This window comes from Sciurus vulgaris (assembly GCF_902686455.1).
Source record: "Sciurus vulgaris genome assembly, chromosome: 5".
Classification (NCBI taxonomy): Eukaryota; Metazoa; Chordata; class Mammalia; order Rodentia; family Sciuridae; genus Sciurus; species Sciurus vulgaris.
In genome coordinates this window covers 72,290,044-72,303,366 of record NC_136465.1, presented here as the reverse complement: position 1 = coordinate 72,303,366, position 13,323 = coordinate 72,290,044, and positions in this window count along the sequence as shown.

Genomic DNA, 13,323 nt, shown 5'->3' with positions numbered 1-13,323 from the left:
CTCTTAACTTTTCTAGAACCATTTTTAATCTAAAATAAAGTATTACATAAACACTCAATAAATATTAGTTTTTTTGTTAATGCTAGTTGGTCTATGTACTTGAGAGCTGGAAAATGCATGCATAAGCCCTAAATTATGTGCATTAGTTGTCTAGAGTGACCAGAAAGGTAATTACTGGCCTTTCTCTTTGTTGATCTCATGATGTAGTCTTGATATTCCAGGTTAGTGAAAGTGAGGCAAATGGATCCCTGGGTGTTAGCCTTGGCATCATGGATGCCTCGATGGCTGGTATCAGGGCAGGAGATACCCTTCCTGGTACTATCTTGCAATTCTGGAGATTATAGAGGAACTCAGTCCAAATGGCTCTCTACTCGTGAGTAAGAGGTGCTGTTAGGAGTCTATACAGGCCTAACTCAATCCAGGCTCTCTATCTGCTAGAATCAAACTGTTGGCAGGGCTAGTTGGAGAAGAAAATTGAGGGAAATTCATTTTCTTGACTTTTCCAGCTTTTATAGGCTCCTGTACTCCTTGACTGGTCAAAGTGAGCAATCATTTCCCTTTATCCACCCTCTGCTCCTTTGCCATGTCTTCTTCTCTGACTCTTCTACCTCACTCTTCTATCTTTTAAGGACCCTTGCACTGACATTGGTTCCATGCAATATAATCCAATGTAGTCCAATGTATCCAAGATAGTTTTCCTAGTTTAAGATCCTTAAATGTAATCACATCTGCAACATCCCTTCTGCCAGGTAGGTAACATGTCCACAGTTTCCAGGGACTGGGACATGGACATTTTGGGGAGGTCTTTATTGTGCCTACTGTATTGTTCTTAACCCTATCAAGACTTCAAGGAGATTCCCAGCATGGGACTTGGAGTACTGCATGGGATCCAAGAGATTAACTAATCAAATCATCATCTCTGCAGTCAACACACATTTGGAGATTTGTTCTGAAGAAGCAGCAAAGACTGAACAACTTGAGACTCTGGTGTCAAACCAAAATTTGTGCACTCTAGCTCCATGGTGTCACCCTGACTTCCTTGAAAATGAAAGGTGACACCAAAGGCTGAATCATCCCAAGACTTCTCTAAAAAGCTGTCTCTCTACTCCTGAAAGACCTGGTGCATGGATGGAATATTTGCAAATCAAAAGCCTGGTCTCTCATTAGTCACTGCCATGTCTCGTGAAGTGGGAGACAGTGTGATTTCTCAAACACAGCAATCATTTCCTTCTCTGGTAAAGACAGTAATCTTGGGAAGAGCAATTATCTCAGCAGAATTACCAACCTTTCAGTGTGACATTATCGACTGTTTGAAATTACATGGTGTTCATTTGCTGCTATTTTAATGTCTGCCTTCTTTTTTTCCCCCTTCCCTAGCCCAGTGCTGCATTCCCCATCCTCCCTCACTTTTTCTTTCTTTTTATTAATCTTGGGAAATAACATTCTATTTTTAGTGAATTGATGCCACTTGTGAGAATACGATATTGAGGATCAGAATAAGGATTTTCATGCTCTGAGCTGGGCTCAGCCATCACCCATTGGATTTTTCAACTGAGTTTTAGAGCTTTTGTCTCTGGCAACAAAGATATGACTGGTGAAAGCCCCAAGGCTGGCTTCATGAACTGCCTGGCTACCCTCAGCTCCCAGTATTTTTCTACTAGACTGAGCGATTCTGGAAACCAATTACCAAATGGTATGGGCTGGTACTCTAGAGCTTAAGAGTAAGACAAAGTTGGAACAAAGTTGTGTGTGTGTGTGTTATGCTGAGGGTGAGGAGGGATGACTGCTAACACTCTGGGTAATGTAATGAGCATGATATTGGCAGGCAGAAAATCAGGGTTTGAGTCCCCCTCTGTATTTCTATTAGTGCCAAGTTTTAGGTAAGTAATTAACTTGCTCAAATCTTTTTTGTTTAATCCATAAAATGGGAAATACAGCATTGAATTCATAGGTTACAATGGGTCTCCTGTAAAATGCAAGTTGTGTTTAAACTGGGGTCTATTGTGACATGGTGAAATATATATTCTGTCCTCATCCTCATTTCCTGGCATATAACTCCTAAAATGCTTGCAATCTTCAAAGTGATGAGTCTTTTTTTGTATGCTAATAAGTTGGCTGGTAGCTGGTAGCCTCTAGTTTAGCTACAGAATGGGGGCTGGTCACCAGAAATAACGAAGCAGAATTAGAAGGCTGGGACTTTGTAGCCTCAGCCCCCAACCCTGTAGAGAAAAGAAGGGTAAAGATTAGGTCTACCACTAATGGTCAATGATTTCATCAGTCATATCTAAGTAATGAAACCTCTTCCTCCAAAAAACGAACAAACAAAAAAACAGAGAAGATCCAGAGAACTTCTGAGTGGCTGAACAGTTGAAGGTTCCTAGAGGGGTTGCCCCAGGAGAGTCTGGAAACTCCATGTCCCTTCTCCCAGTCCTACTCTGCCCATCACTTCATCTGTATCCTTTGTAATATCTTTTATTATAAGCCAGTAAATGTGACTAAGTCTGTGAACTCTGATTGTGGGAACTCAGATTTATAGCCTGTGGGTCAGAAGCACAGGTGAAACAACCTGGGCTTGTGATTGATATCTGAAGTGGGGATAGGGTGAAAAGTTTGGAGAACTGAGTTATCCACCTCTGGGATCCGATGCCTTCTCCCAGTAGATAGTGTCAGAATTAAATGCCACTATTGCACATTGATTGATAGACGGATGAGCAAAACCCCACCACACCTGGTATCAGATGCCTGTTGTGAAATATGAGACTGAGTTTTATTCTTTTCCTTATATTTTCAGAATTGTTACCATAGTAGTTAATGATAGGTAGTAGGCAGACATGAGAAATGGGAACATGAGGTTAAGGGTCTAATTTTATAGATTGGGCCTTTCAAGCTGACCACCACCCACATACTTTGTTGTAAAAAGCACTTCACCTGAGGTCACTTTGGCCATGACTGACTGAAGTCAATAGGATTTGCTGCCTTCCTCAGCAAACTACCTGTTATCTGCAGGAAAAAGGCAGACCCAAAGATTCTTCCCAGTCAGTAAGAAGAAGAGAAATTATCCTAAAGGGAGATTCTGTGACCTTTACACAGACCAGATTCCAGGACCCAGGAAGATAAGATAATTAGAAATGAAGTCCCCAACCACAAAAATCTGTAATAATAAGTTCCAGTTAGAACCAGTCAGCCTGGGCCAAGCTAAGTTGCCTTGAGTTTTTAGCATACTATTATAATAGCAAAATCTCCCCTTCATGGGATAAGACCATATGCAGAGGGAACCTGCAGGTTGGATTCAATCCTGCTGTTAGTTAAAAGTTGCAGGGTGGACCTGGGAGGGAGTCTCTGGAAACTTCCCTGGGACCCCCAATAAAACTGACATATAGGAGGGACACGCTGTCCCTCTCCTCTGAGAGGACCCACTCTCTCCCTTTCTCCGTTGAGAGTGTCCCTTTTCCCCTTTTCCTTTTCCTTCTAATAAACTCCTGCCTGCTACCATGTGAGACTTGCTTGGAATTCTTCAGACCAGATTGCAAGAACTGACGGTTGGTGTTTACAGACCCCAATGGTCACTTCAGCTCCATGGACACAGGTAGATCTGGCTCTACATTGGTTAACATTTCTTGAGCTGTTATTGTGGGCCTAGTCTTTTAGATACACTGTGACATGTCATCCCACAAACAATCCTGAAAGGTAGATGCCATTATTCATGCTAGTTTATAGCTACGGAAACTTCAGCTCATTAAGTCAAGGAGATGTTGAAGTTTTCTTGAGTAGTCAATGGCAGAGGGCTGCTAACTGCTGGCTACTGTGCCGTGATTGGGGCATCTCCTTTGAAGAACTGCAGAAGAGAGGAGTTTTCCACTGCGTTTCCCTTCCTACCCTCCACAATCTTCCATCCTGCCCTTGGTTCCTTCAAGTCCCTGACCCAACTGGAGAATCACCAGGGGCAAGTTATGAAGACAGCTCCAAAGCGGTCCCAGGCCTCTGCTTTTTATCATGTAGCAACCTCTAAAAGGTAGGAGGTCCAGCATCTTGTCAAAACGAAGTGACTCTAACAGGTGGAGATTTTTTATCTGGTTTTCTGTAACTTCTGATGTTGGGGCAGCCACATTGCTTCTCTAGGACAGCATTTTTCTCACCTGTTGGATTCTCTCTCCTGTGCAGTCAGATCTATGTGTTTGGCTAAGATCAGAGGAAGTGAGATGAGAAGGAAGCTATTGAGAGGAAAGTTAAGAACGCTAGGAATCATGGCGGGCATGGTGGCTCATGCCTGTAATCCCAGTGACTCGGGAGGTTGAACAGGAGGATTGCAAGTTGAAGGCCAATCTCAGCAATTTAGTGATACCCTGTTTCAAAGTAAAAATAAATAAATAAATAAATAAAAGGGTGTATGAGGCTGTAGCTGTGTGGTGAGTTGCCCCTGGATTCAAACCCCAGTACCAAATAAACAAACACCAACAAAAAAAGAACAACAAGATTCTTGTGAATTTGGTTTCCAATTTCAAAAGAAGGAGCCTCATGGAGGTCATGGGCATTGTTTTTGAGAAAGAACTCAGAGTTGTTAGGAGCTACAGCTAGACCATGTTAGCTTTCCTTTCATGATGAACATTTATAAAGACTTACTGTATTCAGGACCTTCCTTTGGGGAAACCCTGAGCCCTTGGCCCCATCTCCATCTCATTTCTGAATAGGAAATAGGAGATGGGCTAGGATGGTAAGTCCAAATCTATAAAGGAAGGAGACCTGTGTGCATGGCTGTGTGAAACCTGACTTTGCACAACTTAATGGCTGGGTGACCTTGGGTAAGTCACTTAACTTCTCTGTGGTTTCATTTTCCTTATCTGTAAAATGAGAGTAATAACAATGACATGCTTAACCTTGTGGGGTTTTTGGAAAGACTGAATAAGTTAATATTTGTAAATTGCTTATACCAGTGTGTGATGCACAGCAGACACTATGTTAGAGTTTATTGATAAATGACACTTTAGGGTAAAGGTACCATCCATGCCAGGAGAAGAATCCAACACATTCTTCTTTAGGAAAACTATAATTAGAGCCAATCCAAGGACAAACATTTCCTGTGAATTAGGGAACCATGGTAGCTGAGCAGTAAGTCAGAGTGTAAATATAGACTCCAGGATAAGGCAAATCTTAATTTAAATCACACTTCACCCCTTACTGTGTTACCTTGAGCAAGCCACTTTACCTCTCTGAGCCTCCCTTCGCTCATTTGCAAGAGGAGACGAAGATACCTAGTTTACAGGGCTGTCACCTAGATGGTGACATATGTATGAAAGCAACTGTGATCCAGCAAGCCCTCCATCAGGGATGGCTGGTGTCACCACTGTCCTCATCTTCTGTTCACTCCATAAGAAGAGTAAGGAGAACACAACAAGAGCTGAGACAGTGAGTGCAAGCGAAGACTCCAGGTAGCTCGTCAACATTAAGGGCTAGGGGTGAACTTGAAGGTTGGAAAGTGTGTTCAGTATCACAACGTAGAGTAAAAGTTAGAAAATGAGAAAAGCAACACTATTATTTTTAAGATACCGACCAAATAAAATGATGTTCCTTGTATCTCTCTGGAGAAAATGACTCCTTGGAAAATGACCAGATAGGAGAGTCAATCAAGGTCAGAGGATGGTCTGGGAAGAGTTCGATTTTCAAAAGGTGTCATATCTCTCTATAGCAGGTGCCCAAAGTGACCCAAAGCTCATGCATATGGTGGGTATGAATTTTTTGAAAACCTCAAAAAATTTACGTGTAAAAATATTAATTTCTGATCATTGCATTTACTTTTTAATATATTGAGTGTCCATTTAGAGAGACAGAAAATGAACCCAGTCTTTGGAAAGTCAACAACATTTCAGCATGTTGATGAAATGCCCCAGAAGGCCTAAACATCTCATTGCGTGTTAACCACTCAGTCGTTTTCAGTATATTTCTCCTGTTCACTTTCCGCCCTCCTGAGGTTGGTGCCGAGCTTGGACAGGGTGGCAAACAGTGTCAGGACTAAGGTAGGTACAGCATTTATGAGGAACAGGCATCTGCTCGACCTGGATAAGCCTGCTAGACTGCTGGCTAAGGCGACAGTCATTTCTCAGTGGTTCTTGGACAGGCCCCTTCTAGCCCGTCAATCTGTTGATACAGCTCCGATCCCTGGGAGGGCTATCCATGTCACCTCTGATATGGTGTCCCCTCCTCTCTTTAAATCCCTTTATAGTCCCTCACACTTTCACTCCCACTTTCACTTTTTATTTCCACTTATGGGAATGGGACACGGGAACTTCTAATTGCCCTCTTTATAGGATGACTAGGCTTTGCAAATAAAAATACAGATGCTCAGCTACATTCAAATTCCAGAGAAATAATAAGTACATTTTTTAGCATAAGTATGTCCCCAATTACTGCATGGGGCATGTCTATGCTTAAAATTATTCATTTTTTACCTGAATTTCAAACTAAATGGTTACCCTGAATTTTCCTCTTGCATCTCTACCTCCTGGGCCAAGAGACATCAGGGAGCTATCTCCAGCACTCCTCCGCTCAGGCACGTCATGCCTCCATCTGATCTTAAGGCTGCCACGTTGTGCCAAGATACTCCTCTACATGGACATCAATGGAGACCAACCGAATGGGAACAAGCCCAGTCTAGGTATTCAGCACTCACCAAAGCAAGGGACCTAGTCAGTGCCATTTGTGTTTTGCAGAAACTCAAAAGTAGGAAAAAGAGTGGGAAAAGCTTTATTGGAAAAAAGGGGAAGGCTGCAGGTCTGCCCTGGGGAGCTGTTAGCATGGGAGCTATAGGTGGACTAACTAGAAGTAGGTATCCTATGTGATAAGTGAGGGCTGCATATTTGACTTCCTCTGGTTGGTCCTAAAATAGAGGCAGAGACAAAAATTAGGGAGCTGTTAATTGTGAATTGAGTCTGGGTCACTGAGGTCAGTTGTTATATGGTAGTGCTATTGTTTGGATCTTCAATATACCTCAAAGTCCATGTATTAAAGGCTTAGTCCCCAGGAAGGTGCTTTTGGGAAGTGGTGGAAGCTTTAAGAGGTGGGACCTAATGGCAGGTTTTTAGGTGATTGGGAATGTGTACTTGAAGGGGACTGTGGGATCCCAGCTTCCCCCTCACTCTTCTTTGCTTCCTGACCATGTTGCCATGTGCTCCCTGCTGCCTACCACAGGCCCAGAACTAATGGGGTCAATAGATAGATCATGAACTGGAACCTGCAAACCTGTAAGTCAAAATAATCCTTTCTCTTTATAAGACAGTTATCTCAGGTATTTTGTTATAGTGACAGAAAGCTAACTAATAGGAGTTACTAGTTTTGTTCCTGGCCCCAATTGCTAGAATAGTGATCTGACCTCCTGTAAGACTGTCTGACTTCTAGATAGTAGGCTGATTTCCTGGGATGATTACTATAGATAATGGGTTTGTTTTCTATTGTGGGCCAGAGTTTTATTTCCACTCATGATCTGGTTATTATTGATTTGTATATTCAGTCCCTCATCTACAAAGACTTGTCACCTCCCTGGCCTTCACCACAATCTCCCCTCACTTATATATCCAAACCAAGTGAGCCATAGCTTCCTAATCTCCAGGTCTTCTCTCTTCCCAAAGCTTTATTGGGTAGAGGTATGAAGGGATAGGAAGCAGACCAAAAGCCCTGATCCCCTACACATTCTAATCTATCCTTACATGTAAATTGAGAATTTTCACTTTAAATGCCAAGAATTTCAGATCTCTGTTTTTAGATTTTTGTTGTTTTTGATGTCATTGTTAATTATCTCAACACACTGAGTGTTCTCCTATGTAACTGTTCTAATGAAAGAAGGTATCCAGGGTCTGGGTCTTCAGAATGGCCCTTAAGGTTGTCTCAAGCCTGGATATTGTGAAGTTCATATCTCCCTCCACTGGTTCATCTGCAAGGTGCTCACTCCTCTACAATGGCTGCTCAGAGTCAACTGCCTCTCCACCACTCAAGTGCAGATATTGCCTTTCTGTGTTAGTCAGCTTTCCATTACTGTGACAAAGTACCTGAGAAAACCAACTTAAGGAAGGAAAGGTTTATTTTGCTCATGGTTTCAGAGCTTTTAGTCCGTGGTTGGTCCAGTTACTCTGTGGACCAAGTTAGTCACCTTTGTGTCATGGTGACCAAGATACCTGACAAGAACAATTTAGAGGAGGAAAAGTTCATTTTTGGCTCACAGTTTCAGAGCTCTCAGTCCATGTTTGACTGACTTCCTTGCTTGGAACCTGAGGAACATCATGGCCAGAGGACATGACAGAACAAAACTGTTCAGCATATAGTAATTAGGGAGCAGAGAGAGTGAGAGCAAGAGCCAGAGAGTGAGAGAGTGAGAGAGTGAGCAAGAGAGAGAGAGAGAGGAGCCTGGGAGACAAAGATATAATTCCCAAGGGAATGGCCCCCCAAAACCTGCTTTCTTCAGTCATATTCTGTCTGCCGACAGTTACCACCCAGTTAGTCTGTAAACTATTATTAGTCAAATGGATTAATCCACTGATCAGGTTACAGCTCTCATAATTCAATCATTTCATCTCCTGCATTAACACAGGAGTTTTGGGGGGATACCTCATATCCAAACCATAGCAGGGTCTGTGGTGGGGTGAGGTCATGGTGGTGACAGCACATGAGAGAGGAGGCATTCACCTCATGGTGATCAGGAAGAACAGGGAGAGAAAGAAAGGGCCCCAGGATCCTTTCTAGGGTACACCCCCAAGACCTAACTTCCTCCCTTTTGGCCCTGCCTCCTAAAGTGTCCGCCTCAGCCCAGTAGTCCCCGGAGCTATGAATCCATCAATGGATTAATCCATTCATGAGGTCAGAGCCCTGGTGATCCAATCATTGCCCAGAGGCCCCAATTTGAGCACGACTGCACTGGAACCAAGCCTTCATCACATGAGACTTTGGGGGACATTTGAGAGCCAAACTATAACACTGCCTCAAGACAATTTCTCTCCATTTTTTTCTCCAGGGATTGTGGGGAGTTTGTGGCATTGACATGCACCTTAAGGACATTGTATCAGCAAGGGTTCAAGCAGAGAAGCAGAACCTGTGGGAGGTATGTGTAACAAGGAATTAGTTACAGGGTCTTGACTCTGCAATTGTGGGGGCTGGTTGAATGGTCTCTGTGGGGCTATTGTCTTCACATCTGGTGCTGGAGCTCAAGGTCTTCTGGGAAGGCAGCTAGGAAGGGAGGATGGCTATGGAGTGGGAGAAGGCAAAGGCAATTTGAATCCACAGGAACAATGGAGCCCAACTCTGTTTCCTGTGCTACCAGCCTTGATGAGGTCCTTGCCCTGCAGGAGGAGCTGGTTCCCTCTCTGGGAGCTAAGCACATGCCTGGCCTGGGACACAGAGTCTGAAGAAGTTTCCAGGGGAAAATGATGAGCAGCATTGTGCTGAGCTGCAAAAGCACCTGCCCTGACCTTTTAAAAGTAAAGAATAACATAGCTGAGGCTTCACCTCTGCCCTGAGGTCTCAAGCAAAAATGACTGTCATCCCCCACTCTAACTGGAAACATACAGGCAAAGGAATTCTGGGAAATTTATTTCAGCCTGGCTGACTTTATGCCTCGCAAAGATGCCACAGCGATTGTTTGAAACTCTGGATGAGCCCCGTACAATGAGTTCACATTGTCACAAGCCATAAGGTTTGCAACTTAAATATAGAAACCAATTTTTTCTAACTAAATATTTCTTCTCATTTATGCTGCTTTCAGGCCCCACACATGCTCCCGTAAGGTAACATCTTAGGGTATACTGAGGTACCCCTCATACACATGCAAGTGTTTAATTAAAGTGCAACAGTGAGCTAATTAATAAATTAATTTTAAGGAACATGGAGGAAACATGTTTTTCCACTAGACTGAACATAAAGGGCATAGACATTCACAAGAGAGTGGAGGAGGAGTTTCTGTAGGACATCTATGGCCTTGAGACCAGTTACAGAAACCAGCTGTCAAAGAAGCAGGAATGCTAGGAGGCATATGCAATATGGAATTAGTTACAGGGATGTGGCAGTGCAATTCTGGGGGCTGCTCAAACAGTCTCTGTAAGGCTTCTGTCCTCAGATCTGTTGCTGGAGGTCTGGGAGACACCCTTGTGATTCTCTTGTGGTGCCCTGAGAATCTGGACCCAGATGCAGACCATTTTCCCCCCCTCTTCTTTTTAAAAATAGGCTATTTAAATTCTTTCCTTCATGTCTTTCTCTTTTCTACTTTTTCCCATCCTGATCCTATCTTGATAGTCTCCAACAGAGCTAAATGGTAAATTTAATCTGCATAAAAGTTCACAGGAGGGTGGGAAGTAGTGGAATACAGAAGTCTGTAGTCTATTATCAATTTTTTCCAGATGGATGAGTTTTATCACAAGCTGGGATTCAGATCCAGCATATCTAAATGGTCCTGTGGGAAGATATTCTTTGCACCTTGACTCAGTCCTAGGACGCAGAGCCCTGGAGAGGAAGTTATGTGCCAAGGTCTCAGCATCTAGTATGCCATCTGGTCAAGTCTCTTTTTACCTAAAAAGAACATTTTCTTCATTTATCAGAAACATTTTTAGATACTAAGGTCATTTTTAACTTGAAAGAGCTAGTTCAAAGACTGCCACCCTTCACTACTATTGCTGGACCTTTGCAATAGATATGAAGAGTGTTTTCAAAGCTCCCCCTGGTAAAGGTTCTTTGCTTGGCCAAACTTTGGTTAAGCTTCCGAGGCTTCTCCTGGGTTCATCTGTGCACTTTCTTATGTAAAATGCAGTTTTAGAAAACTAAAATATAACATAAAGTATCCATTCTCCGTATCTAATCAGTTCCTAATCCTCTAGCATCTCCCAAGTGATGTCTGATCACCCCGGTCCGCCTACCAGAACTCTCCTATTATGTCAGTTTAGCCAGAATTCTCCTTACTCCAGGTGTTGCCTCCTAGTCATTTTCCATTCACTGATACCCACCCAGCTCCTTGGCTATAAATTCCCATTGCCCATCCTGTATTTGAAGTTGCGCCTGCTCTGTCTCCCCCAGGGCAGGACCCCATTGCAGTGGTCCTTACTTTGATGTCCTCAATAGTCTTTCTTGCCAGGTTTCAACAAATATCATTGAGTAATTTTTCTCTAACATCCTTGGATTCTTACTCCAAGAAGCCCTTTCTATGAACCCAAAATGGGCCCATGACCTGTGCAAAAGTTACTTTTTAGGTGTGGATAATTTTAAAAATAACTAATATTTCAGTGGCATTTAAGAAGGAGTTTTAGAATTGCATTTGGATGTGTGCTGATGTTTTGGTGTCCTGGGAGCTCCCTTCAGCCCAAGAGAGAGTCACCATTCCATTCTAGATCAGGTCCACTGGCTCGCTCCAAACCGGATCAGGTCCAGGTGGTAAGGAGCCCAACAATCACACTTTGACACTGTGTTTAAATCTTTGTTCAAAGATTTCGCTCCCACACTGGGATAAGACTGACTTTCTTTCTAACTTTTCCCAGAGCAGTAGATGTGACTTTTTAAGCAGTTAGGGGCCTTACAAAGGAAACCAGATTTGGTCTCTGTCTAGGTCTCTAATACCAGACTCAGGGCAAGTCCTCAATATTTCTATGTAGAATGAACAAAAGGGAGGTCAAGTATGCCCTGTATGTAAAAAATGAAGACCTAATAAGCAGATCAAAGGAACCTTTCAATAATTCTCAGGAAAAAAATAGCCCAGGTATCCTGAATTCATCACATTGCAATATTAAATTTTTATGGCTAAAAAAATAGGCATTGTAGAAAAGAGGAAAACTACAAAGAAAATTAAAATATTCATAATTTCACCACCTAGCGTCTTGCTACCATTTCTGTGTTTATATTTTTATTTATAATTATTTTCCAAAATTGGGATTTGCAACCTTTTTGTTTAATATTGCATTTGCTAAATTGTGTTTTTTAAAGAAGGTTTTTTACTGACCATGTGTCATTATTCCAACTCTGTCAGAGTTTGTTAGAGCTGAAAGCACCTCTCACCCTGAATTCCGTACATGAAAAAGCCACCAGTAGATGGTCAGCAGCCCCTTTCTTTCTTAGCCAGGAGAGGGTGGATTTTGAACTCAGAGGTTCTGAGACTCCAGAGATGTCTCCCAGGCATGTGAGTTTCTGATTTGATGATGGCTTAGTGTGGTCTGCTTTAAATAAATATTCCCTGATTTTATTCCCTTGGCCTCTCTATATCTACTAAATGTATCCCTTTGGTCTCCTATCCCAGATCCTATTAGTGAGGGTTTGAATTTCCAAAACACTAATGTTTAGATCATGTTTAGATCATGAGGGCTCTGATGTCATCAGTGTATTTATCCATCAATCCATTAATAACTGAATGGGCTACAGGGAGGTGGGACCTAGTCAGAGAAAGCAGGTCACTGGGGGCATGCCTTAGAAGGGTTTATCTTCTCTCCAGACCCTTTCTTTCTCTCTTTGCTTCCTGGCTGCCATGAGCTCAGCAGCTTTCCTCTACCACACCCTTCCACCATGATATTCTGCCTAACTCAAACCCAGAGCAATGGAGACAGCCGTCCATGGACTGAAGCCTTGAATCCATGAGGCCAAATGAACTTCTCTTCCTACAGTTGTCAAGTATTTTGGTCATAGAAAAACAAAGCTAACCAACACAACTACTCAAGTACCGAAGACAAATGACAGAGGTTAGCTTCTTTACAAGAAAGTTCTTCTGTTTATAAACAAAACTGCAAGACAGAGAGAAAGGGGTGGTGAGGGAAGGCACGAATGACCTGCCATTCGGACTCCTGGCTCCAAGACAACTGGTCAGGCAGCAGTAATCCTTGGGACAATGTGGTCAGCTGAATGGATGAGGAAGTGTGTCTAACCTAGGGAGGGAGTATTCTCACACAATAATGAACTGAAAGGGTACCATGAAACTCTTCCGTTTAGTGTGGTTTTCTTCCTGTCTATTAGATGTACCCTGATCTATGAGGAGATAGCTAGGACCTCAAATCATCAGTTGTTGGACCCTTCTGGAAGACAAGGGTAAAGGGCAGCTCCCCTTCCATCAGTGGAACTTCTGCTGTCCCACCTGCTACTCTGGGTCTCCCTGTCCGGGCAAATGGGCACTGTCTGGCGATAGCTCATCCCTGTATGGTGAGCCTTTAAAACTCTAGTCATCACCCTTCCTTACCATTATCTAAAGCAGTTCATAGAGATGAACTTCTACAATTTTAGTGAGGAAATTTGACTATTTTGACAAACACACTAGCTTTCTGTTATAATATTCACACTATCATCCTACACTGATAACCAGAGGTATAGTTTTTACAACCT